An 8,114-nucleotide genomic window follows, 5' to 3' on the forward strand; every position below is an offset into this window, starting at 1 on the left:
TTTGTAAGAAAAATAAATTATATTAATATAAAAAAATTATTGTATGGTATATATAATGTTTATAATATCTTCTATTACCTGAAGGCAAGAGCAGTGTCAGGAAAAGGATGTAGAAGAGAGCTTTTAAAAAAGCATTGGTAGCCATTCTATGAAATTTTTTTATGTTTTCTTGAAAGATTAATAATCAGACTCATTATTATTTATAGTGTCATCTGCCAACTGGTACGAAAACTAATTAATTAGGTGTGACTAGTCATATTTTATTTTGGAAAAGTTCAGGGTCAACAACTTTTTCAAATTTTAGTTAGCATGTAACTAGCAAAAAAAAGTGAGTCATTAAATAAAATTTTACACCAATCTCACACCATTAAAATCATCATTAATGGCTATTTGATAACTACAAATTACAAAAATTATTGCCCCCTAGGACTTCTCTTTTTTTCCTTAGAAAAATTAATAATTAATTAAGTGTGTGATTATCATGATTTTTATAATTAATTTTATTTCATTATATTTATAACATTTTTATAAATTTATATAAGAATTTAATTTTGATAAAATACAAACACATAATTTTTAAAAAGTATAAATAATTATTCAAAAAATTTTACTAAACCAAGCGTTACACGTGCATTCAATTAAACATCAATGAAAATAACTACTTTTTATTTTAATTGTATAAATGGTCATCCAAAAGAATAAATGTGATTGGACGATTATATAAAATATTTTTACTATCAGTGCATTAAAATTAAATTCTTTATATAAACTAGTCGCTCACCAGGCACTATCGTACCTATTCATCCGCTTTTCTATTCAATTTAAGAAATTAATTATATATTTTTATTTTAAAATTATAAATTTAATATTAATAATTAAAAATAAAATATACAAAATTTTTAATTTTTTTTCATTATTTTTTTTATCATTCTTTATACACATATTTATCATTATTTTTTTTCATTAAGTGACATAAAAATAGAAAAAGAGTACTACATCCATAAAATAAGGAAAAAGACAAAATAGATAAAAATTATGTGTAAAATATAAAGGTAACTGTACGAAGAATGAAGAAAAATTAACTTATAATTATATTTTTTTACCAAATTTTAAGACGACAATTATATTAATCACTATTTATTAATAGGGTTAAGATGGAAAAGCGAAAATTAGACACTAAACTCCTCTATTTCCTTTATATATTGTTATAGATATGTGAAAATTGTTAATTGAAAAAAGCTAAATATTTTTGTAAGAGTAAAGTACTATTATAGTCCCTAATTTTTAGGTTAAATTTTAATTTTATCTCTCACATTTGAAACATCTTATTTTTATCACAAATATTTTATTTTATTCTATTTAGTCTTCTAGTCAAATTATTATTTTTTTTAATCCTTTTTTCCTATTATTTTCTTCTTTTTCTCTTGTTGATGTTGGTTTTGCTTTAAAATTAGGGTTAAGTCCGATTTTGGTTCCTAAGGTAAGGGTTGGAAATTTTTTCGTCCCAAACCTTTTTTTGCTTACAATGCAAAATCATCCCTAAGGTTTAACTTAGTTTTAAAGTCGTCATTTTTACCAAAAATTTTTAATTTTTATTCCGAAAATACCCTTAACTAAACAAATAGGTTAAGGGGAAAAGGAGGAAGGAAATCACGCTTGGGGGTTGGTTCAGGAAAGAGGAGGGAGAAGGGAAGGTGAGGAAGAGAAGGGGAAGGGCCACCGCCACTACTCCTCTCCCCTTCGCGCTAACCCCAGAGCCACCACCGCGACCCTTTCCCCTCCTTCTCTCCTTTCCTGTTTCGGACCTCCTCGAACTAGAGCTCACCGCCGGCAAGCCTCCCCTGCTTTACCACCGCACAGTAACGTGGAGCCCTTCTTTCCTATTGTCTGTAGCCTCATTTTCACCATGACCTTCTTCCCTCTTCTCCCCTTCGCGCTAACCCTAGCAACGCCGCGGTTCTTCTTTCTTCTTCATTCACCTCCACGAACCACCATCTCCACCCAACACCATTCGCGCCAACTCGCTCCTGCCTCCCTCAATCCTGTCGCGAAAGGAACCAGAGCCACAAAAACACCATAACTGACAGCAGCTCTAGCCCCTTCCCGTCATACCCAGACCGCCGGCACTCCACCAGCTGCTGCACTACCCCTGCTTCTCTGTTACTCCTACTACAACACCACTGCCTCTCTTGTCTCCTCTTTTCTGTTTTCTATTTTCATAATCCAGGTTATCATTTTGATTTCAATTTCTATTTTTGGCTAGTCTTAGTTCCTTGATTTGATTCTGGATTAATTTAGCTGGATTTTAATTTTTTGTTAATGGATTTTAGAAAATGGTTAACTGTATACATGAACCATTGTTATTATTGTTCTTCTGCATCTGGTTGTTGTTATTTCATTGTTGTTGCTTCTGCTTCTGTTCTTCAGCTTCTAGTTCAACTTCGGCTTCTGGTTCTGCTTCTGTTTCTGGTTGATTTTGGGATAGAAGGGGGAAGAGTATTTTTGTCCGAAAGACGATTTTAAAACTAAGTTAAACTTTAGGAACGATTTTATAAGCAAAAAAAAAGTTTGGGACAAAAAAAATTTGGCCCCTATCTTAGACAACAAAATCGTACTTAACCCTTAAAATTACTACAACAACCATGTGACTATTACAATTACGATTTTTTTTATATCTAAAAAAAACATAACTAAAAAAAAGTATTTTTAAAAGAATTTTTTTATCAAAGGAATAAAATAGAATAAAAGAAAATATTTCAAATAAAAATAAGATATTTCAAATGTGAAGAACAAATTAAAACTTAGTCCGAACAGAAATTAAAATAGTAGTTTATATTTTTGTAAAAATAAAGTGAAACAATGCACCCGAGAGATATGATACTACCGAAAACTTTTATTGAAGAACATTCTCATAAAATTAATCATTGGATTGAAAACTCATTTGTTATAAAGTATACTTCTTCTTAGTCATAATAATAAGTGTTTTTTTAGTTTATTGACTATGATAGAATTAGTATCGCACATATCACTTAATTAGAGAAATATATTATAAATAGAAATATGATATAATAATTTGAGATATGTATAATGTAATTATTTTGGTAATTATAATATATATACGAACATTTTAATAAACTATAAAATATGTTAGCATAAGAATGTAAATATTTTAAAAAGGTCAAAAAATCAGAATAATTTATAAAAGCTTAATAATAAAGCTTAAGTTATAAGTTTTGAGTAATAAAGAAAATTATTATTATTATTGTTATTAATTTATTAAGATTATTATCAAAGTATTTTTGAAATATATTATACATTAGTAATTTGTACTATAAGAGAATAGAAGAGTTAAATAGTAACCTACTTAAAAGCTGTAGAAAGACGAACCTAAGTTAAGAATCTTATGATTCACTCTTCATAAAACATCTAGGGAGAGATGAGGGAAGAGTGTGAAGATGATTTCTGATATTAAAATAAGAAAAATAAAAGAGGAAGAAAAGAAAAGATTAAAAGAATCTAAAAGAACCTTTGCCATAGGAGAGCAGAGAGCAGGAATAAAAGAAACAAAAAAAAAAAGAAAGAACGAAACGAAAAGGAGATAAGTAGAAGTATTGTTTGGCATTGAGAACAAGCTGAGATGATTGTATACCTGTTGAAAATGAGCAGAGATATGGTGGTGAGTCCACTGAGATTTGCTTCCAAAGATACATCGGCCAATCCAGGGGATGGTCGCACCTGTAAGACAGAGGTTGCTTACAAAGGTTATTGGTACATACATTGGCTAGAGAGAGCCTCACCTGTAAACCGATGTTGCTTACAGAGGTTATATTTGCATACATCAACTCAAGAGAGTCGTACCTGTAAGACATAGGTTGCTTACAAAGATTATGACACTGGAAACCAAACTCAGACAAAGGTTGCTGAGTTACGTCGAGAGTGGGTCGAAACCGACAGATGAGCTCATTACCTGCACTAGGGATAGACATGCATCATAATTGTTTGCGCATATTTTCTATGAATTCTGTTTTTCGTGATTATGTATGTGTTGTGATTGTTTCTCTTTATGTTCTTTAGTTATTATGTTTATTGCGTGTTTTGGTTGTTGCTGCTGACTGGATATAGTATTAAAACGAACATAACTATACACCCTGACCCTACTAAGAACTCTCCAGTTCTTACTCCCTATTTCCACCCCTTTCACCTGTAGGTGCGAAGGCTTATTGCGAAGCGGGGAGAGCACAGAGAAATATGTTTACGATTTGAGTTGTTAGAATTTGTTTTCCTCTCGCCTCGTTAGTTAGAGTTTTATTCAAAGGGGTAGGTTCTGTAATTGCTTTCGTATGTAATACTACAACGTATTATTAATATTAAATATGTGAATATGTGTTGTTTGTACTTGTTGAAAAAGTTATAGTTTTAGTAAAACCATCAATAGATTTACGCGTAAAGGCTCAATATTAAATAGATAATAAAAGGAATTAGGTTAGTAACACCTTATCATATGCATGACTGTCTATTGATTAATGCTGTTAGTCGACCGTTGCATTTCTCATAGTATTAGGTCTGGCTAACTGAATACTGATTATTTATGCATATGGGAACACTAATGGATTATCATAGATGAGATAAAAATAATAGGTTATGCGAATCACGGAGTTTGGGAATGTTGGAAGTTACGTTTTAAGGATTCGTTTTGACGTAAACTCTTTATTCATGCTGTGTGACTTGGTATCATCTCTTCTTTTATTATTTTTATTGGAATCTGTTGTTTCGAATTTCCTCCTTAAAATGTGATTTGATTATTTTTTTTATTAGACTTTATTGTTCCTATGTATCTCTGTTTACCTGTACTTTCTTTCATGGACCCTATTTTCTTTAATTTGAGTTTTAACTTATTTCAATGTAACAATTTTAGAGAACGAAAATTTTTATAAATGGAATAGAATGTAATATTCTAAATTTTTGAAAATTAAATAATTAGTTATTTATAAGTTATTATATTATATTGAGATTTTGTTTTTAAAAAATTTATTTTTAACAAAAATAATTAAATAAAATTTTATAATTATTAAAGTTTAATTTAATTATGATTTATTTTATTAATTTAAATTATTTATCAAATGATGATGGCCGAAGCCTCTAAAAGAATCAAAGAAATGAAAACGAAACTTTTATATATATAGCCAATACCACGTTTCTTTTATATGTATAAAACACCTGCCCTCTTTAATCAAACGCATCATCACCATCATAAATAATTTTAATTCATTTCTTTCAATTTATCACTGAAAATCACAAGAAAAAGAAAGAGAAAGGCCGTGAGAGAGAGAACCTGAAACCATGGCTGGCCAACCCTCTTTCGAGTTCGATTTTTTAAGATCCATAACTTCAATAAAAAATTTAATCTGATTAAAATGTTTATATCTTTTTTTTACACATTGGTGTTACTCTTGTTCAATTGGAGTTCTAAGAAACACCGACAATTTTTAACGGTTTCTTTTTCAGCAGCTCGATAAAAAAGCTTTTCTGAAATTTCTATGGTTTTGATTTCGTATAAAGGTAGAGTTTGAAAATTTTATAATAATTAAATGTAAATTTTATAGGTGAATGTTGGTTTGATTGATTATTATTGAGTTTGATTAAGTTTATGTTGAAAATTTGTTGAATTGTTGTTGTTGTTTGTGAATTGTGATTCGACCATGAAGAACAGCCTAACTGGAGTTATTTTGATAATTTTGGGGGTGTTGTAAATGAGAAATTATTGATTAAAATTAATGGGATTTGATGGCCGAGAGATTAAATGAAAAGCGGTGAAAAATCGGTAATAGTAAAACTTAAAAACGGATTTAAAACTCAAGCAGAAAACTTGAAGAATTTTAGAAATGGGTTCAGTCCTTTGGTAAAGTTATAATCAGAAAAAATAAGAGTTATATTTGAGATTGAAATAGTAATTTAATAAAAATTGAAGTTAGTTTTGTAATTATATACGTTTTGGGGGTATTTTGGGTAATAATTAAGATGTTCAGGAGTAAAATGGGTATTTTATAAAAAATATAAGGTTATTTTGGTAATTATACTATATGTAAGAGTATTTTAATAAATTATAAAATATGTTGAGATAAAAATATAAATATTTTAAAAAGCTCAAAGATTCAGAATAATTTATAAAAGCTTAATAATAAAGCTTAAGTTATAAGTTTTGAGTAATAAAAAAATCATTATTATTGTTATTAATTTATTAAGATTATTATCAAAGTATTTTTGAAATATATTATACATTAGTAATTTGTACTATAACAGAATAGAAGAGTTAAATAGTTGATACGGAAAAATTATTTCAATTTATTAAGATTATTATCAAATTATTTTTGAAATATATTATACATTAGTAATTTGTACTATAAGAGAATAGAAGAGTTAAATAGTAACCTACTTAAAAGCTGTAGAAGACGATCCTAAATTAAAAATCTTATGATTCACTCTTCATAAAATATCTAGGGAGAGATGAAGGAAGAGTGTGAAGATGATTTCTGGTATTAAAACAAGAAAAATAAAAGAGGAAGAAAAAATAAAAGAATCTAAAGAAACTTTTGCCATAGAAGAACAGAGAGCAGGAATAAAAGAAACAAAAGAAAGAACGAAACGAAAAGGAGATAAGTAGAAGTATTGTTTGGCATTGAGAACAAGCTTATATGATTGTGTACCTGCTGAAAATGAGCAGAGATATGGTGGTGAGTCCACTGAGATTTGCTTCCAGAGATACATCGGCCAATCCAGGAGATGGTCGCACCTGTAAGACAGAGGTTGCTTACAAAGGTTATTGATACATACATTGGTTAGAGAGAGCCTCACCTGTAAGACCGATGTTGCTTATAGAGGTTATGTTTGCATACATCGGCTCAAGAGAGTCGCACCTATAAGACAAAGGTTGCTTACAGAGGTTATGAACTGGAAACCAAATTTAGACAAAGGTTGCTGAGTAACGTCGAGAGCGGATTGAAACCGACAGATGAGCTCATTACCTGCACTAGGGATAGACATGCATCATAATTGTTTGCGCAGATTTTTTATGAATTCTGTTATTTTGTGATTGTGTATGTGTTGTGATTGTTTCTTTTTATGATCTTTAGTTATTATGTTTATTGCGTGTTTTGGTTGTTGCTGCTGACTGGATATAGTATTAAAACGAACATAACTATACACCCTGACCCTACTAAGAACTCCTCAGTTCTTACCCTCTATTTTCACCCCTTTCAGCTACAGGTGCAAAGGCTTATTGCGAAGCGGCGAGAGCACAGAGGAATATGTTTACGAGTTGAGTTGTTAGAATTTGTTTTCCCCTCACCTCGTTAGTTAGAGTTTTATTTAGAGGGGTAGGTTCTGTAATTGCTTTTGTATGTAATACTACAACGTATTATTAATATTAAGTATGTGAATATGTGTTGTTTGTACTTGTTGAAAAAGTTATAGTTTTAGTAAAACCATCGATAGATTTACGCATAAAGGCTCAATATTAAATAGATAATAAAAGGAATTAGGTTAGTAAGGTCTTACTTTTGGTACGATCATGAGGTGTTAATTCTCATGATGTAATTGAAAACTCAACTTTCTCTCTTTGATCCTAATTCTAGATATCTCTCTTCTATTCTCTCTGATTTTCTCTAATTCTCTCTATTCTTAATACAAATTCGTATCAAATGGTACTTTCATTGAATATCATATCATATTTTTATGGTGATTCACCAGATTCGATTTGGGATTCGATTCAACATAACTTACAATGCTTGAATTCAACTTATCAAAATCAGCATAGGATACTTGAAGAAATTAGAGAAACTTGTGCCAGAATTTTTGCAATATTTTAGACCAAATTAGAATCACATTTACATCTGCTCGACAAGAATTCAACAAATCCAGCGACAAATATCTCAACACTTCCAGTTCTACAAATTTAGACTCTAAAATCAGATTATCCAAAACTAGAACCAGATTCAGTTATAGACACACCAGATCTAATAATTCTAGACAAACCAAATGCAGATTTCTAGAAATACAGAAATAAAAATTTTAAAATTCTAAAGCAATGCAGAACATACAGAGAAGGTAGCAAAATC

General features: G+C 29.8%; 1 long non-coding RNA gene across 1 annotated transcript in view; it reads right to left on the reverse strand.

Moving 5' to 3' along the window:
* The window catches only part of LOC110269054, a 29,831-nt gene extending 29,641 nt beyond the window's left edge, over positions 1–190 (reverse strand). The window contains exon 1 of the long non-coding RNA XR_002358016.1: positions 79–190. This is a non-coding gene — a long non-coding RNA (uncharacterized LOC110269054). The remainder of the gene's footprint in view (positions 1–78) is intronic.

The sequence above is a fragment of the Arachis ipaensis genome, chromosome B02 (assembly GCF_000816755.2).
Source record: "Arachis ipaensis cultivar K30076 chromosome B02, Araip1.1, whole genome shotgun sequence".
In the NCBI taxonomy this organism is placed as follows: domain Eukaryota; kingdom Viridiplantae; phylum Streptophyta; class Magnoliopsida; order Fabales; family Fabaceae; genus Arachis; species Arachis ipaensis.